Source organism: Dipodomys spectabilis, unplaced genomic scaffold (genome assembly GCF_019054845.1).
Source record: "Dipodomys spectabilis isolate Male_0828 unplaced genomic scaffold, ASM1905484v1 ptg000741l, whole genome shotgun sequence".
Lineage (NCBI taxonomy): Eukaryota > Metazoa > Chordata > Mammalia > Rodentia > Heteromyidae > Dipodomys > Dipodomys spectabilis.
This window is the reverse complement of record NW_024871418.1, coordinates 108,722-112,470: the sequence shown is the minus strand read 5'-3', so window position 1 is coordinate 112,470 and position 3,749 is coordinate 108,722.

The window sequence follows — 3,749 nt, the reverse complement described above, 5'->3', positions numbered from 1 at the left end:
CTGAGTTAGGTGTTATCCTGAAATAGTATAAGTCTACATGAACCACTGAGCTGGGTTTTGATAAAGCAAGCGTTGTCCCTGGTTCCTGAATTTTTGGGTAGGTTGCTGAATTTTTTCCTGTATTACCAAATGGTTTATGTTTTCTTAAAGTCTAGTTCCAAATTTTTGACAACGGTTTGTTTTGTTTTCCATTGATTTCCTTCTATAATGAATGCAATTCTGACTACACCAAACAACATTGAGGCAAACCATGTCAGAAATATCGATTGGTCTTTATACAATGTCAGAACTTAGTGAATAACAACAAATTCACAAGCTGTATCAATTCACTTGGCATTAACTGTTTCAGTACAATTGAGTTCACATGCTAGCCATATATTGCCAATACAAAGCTCTTTTTTCCAATCTTAGTTGCTAATATGAACTCTCAGATCACAAAGCACAATTACAATAATATAGAGACTATAGCAGAAAAATTTAAAGGTCAAACTTAGAAAGGTCTGAAGCAGTTGCAGAATTCAAAACACACTAAAGGAGGAATAAGGAGTTATACAGATGCCACAAAAAGTTATTGCCGTTAAAACAGTAAAAAGAAGCCTAATCACAAAGTTACTGATGCCCAGATCAAAAGTAGTATCAAGATACAGAGCTGATTTTAGGCAGAGTGGAGTTCAGAATAAAGCCCTATCTCAGGCTTACTGGATATAGATGAAATTTAACCAGGGGATTAAGATGAGAAGAAATTCCAAAGACAAAGTTAGGACTTCATACTTTGTAGGTCCTTTCTGGTGATAGGTCAACATGTGACACTGTGTTAGGAGCCTCTCCTTTAATACATTCAGGTGAGTGTGTTTTGTCAAGTTTGGAGTGGTATCTTTGATTAACTCATGTCTGGTATTTCTAATATGATTTTATGTATTTGCTTATGTATTGTCTATTGACACAAATAAAATATTGGTTTGTGCCTCATGGTATACTGCCATAAACACTGCACAGTTGTTTATGTTTTCACACTGATACTTACTTAAAAATATTTTACTGTGAAGTTACAACATTGAATACTCTCTAGACATGTCTTCAAAAATAAATTTAAAATACCTCTGATTACATTGAACATACCTGAAAAGAATTGGTTTCACCTGACTTTAAAAAGTAGGCGCCCGAATCAAAACAACATTAAGATACCACCTCACCCCAGTTAGAATGGCAAAAATCAAGAACTCTAATAACAACAGATCCTGGAGGGGATGTGGACAGAAGGGAACCTTACTTCATTGTTGGTGGGAGTGTAAACTCGTTCAACCACTTTGGAAAGTAGTATGGAGGTTCCTCAAAAGTCTTCACATAGAGCTTCCCTATAACCCAGCAATCCCCCTTTTGGGCATTTACCCAAATGTTTACAAATAAGACTACACTAAAGCTACCAGCACAACTATGTTTACTGCAGCATTATTTACTATAGCTAAGATATGGAATCAACCCAGATGCCCCTCAGTAGATGAAAGGATCAAGAAAATGTGGTATATATACACAATGGAATTCTATGCCTCCATCAGAAGGAATGACATTGTTCCATTTGTTAGGAAATGGAAAGACTTGGAAAAAATTATATTAAGTGAAGTAAGCCAAGCCCAAGGAAACATAGGCCTCATGGTATCCCTTATTTGCAATATCTAGTATATGTCTGAGTCAAGCAGAAAAGGTCAGATAAGGTGATGTTAGGAAAATGAACCCTAAGATACATATTCAAATATTTTTTTTTCTTTCATGCATTTGTTTCTAACGCATTTATAAGGTTATTTCTTTGTTGCTTTGTATGTCCCTCCCCCACAGTATAAGCCCTGCTTTCACTGTATTTGATGTCGGTATAATTTCTGGAGGGGAAGTGGAAAAACAAGTTGTTTAAATAAGGATAAAGGTGGACCCGTTGCAACAATGAGAAGTACAAGTTATCATGTCAAAAACGAACTTTACAACTTTGGTGTGTGGGGGGGAGAGGGGGAGGAATGGGTAGGGGTGTGGGGGAGGCTCGGAAGGGATGGGAAGAGCAAACAAAGGAGGAGGCTACAATTCTTGATAAGAAATGTACTCATTATCTTGCCCATGTAATTGTCACCCCTCTGTATAGTATTTTCACAATAAAAAATAAATAAAAATTAAAAAAAGTAGGCACCCAAATTCGAGGAAAAAAATAAACTCTCACTTGAAGTTCAAATACATACATAAAATTGCTTCAAGTTTATTAGAAAAAGACAATTGATCAAAAAATAAAGTTTGATTAGAAAAGCCTTTCTAAGTGGTTCTGAGAGATAATGAAATTAAAATAGTTAACTGATATTGTTTCTGGAGCAGCTCTTTTACTATTATTTGCACACTAAGCTTAGAAATGGATCTATTATTTCCTTTAAATAAAAGGTATAGGTCAAATGGCTTTATTTTCATAAGTTTTTTAAAAGACTTGAATGTAGTAGGTAGGCCAAAAGGAATAAAATTGCTGTCTTGCTTACCCTTCATTAGATCCTCGTGATTCAACTTTGGTCATGTCACTCTTCTTGGTGTGATCACCTCAAGACCAAATCGCATTCAGAAATCAATGATCCCAGAAGATCTTTGGCTACCCACTTATCCTGATAGGTTCTGTTCAATTTTCCCAGAGTAGTCATATTTTACTGCTAAAATAATAAACAAAACAAACCTATCATGCTTAGAGTGCTATTCATTTATTCTTGGTTGATCAAATAGACATTGATGAGTTTCCTAGTATATATCCTCTGTGACAAAGGTTAGAGATATTATAATGAATAACAGGATTTTTCTATTGTAGGGAAAAGATACAGTAGATAATAGAAAAGTATCACACAAACCAAGTGATGAACAGCATTAATACCACAAAGAGGAAAAAAAGATACTCACCTATTCAGGTCCATAATCTAAAGAAAAGTTGATGGAAAAGTGCGTCCAGGAGACTAAAAAGGCCAACAGAGATCCCAAGAAGCTTATTAACAGCAACGTCCTGTGGGTAGTGTCCTGTGGGTAGTAACAGTTAATACTAGAACTTTTTCCTGCTTCCTCTGAAGGATGCTGTTGGCCTATTACAAAAAAACTAACTACACTGAACTTTATCACTGAGATGTCAGTATGTCACAAAAGAAAGGTATAGCCATAGTTTCCACTGTGTTCCCGCAGTGACATTAAATATGTCGAGTATTCCAACATGACATTATTTGGTAAGGAATGTGTTCTTCAGTGATCTTGGGAAGCTGGGAGGCAGTAGATACTATTCTCACAGATCTACACAAAATCCAAGACATTTCTCCTCATTTGCTGTTAGCAAGAAAACATTTCCCTGATATGCTTCAATTGTTGACCTCTCTAGGTTGGTCCCAACTTTGCCTATTCACAAGAAGATGAAGGGTTCAATTTCTAAAATGAATTTATAATACTTCTATACTATTCATTTCAGTTTGACAGAAGCTCTAAAATCTGACGTTCTTATTTATCTAATGAAACTTTAATTTACAAATCAAACTAATAAACAGAGGTAAATTTGGGTCAAATTACACATTATTGACTAAAACTCTACAAAAATTCCAGGGTTGTTATACTGGTGAACATACCTGATAAGAATGTATTTGAAGTTATTTTACCTGACTTTAACTAGGCAACAGAGCTCCAGGAGGGAGAAACGTAATCTCTCTTGGGAGATCAATGTGTATGTAAAATATGTTTCAAGATTATTAGACAAAGAC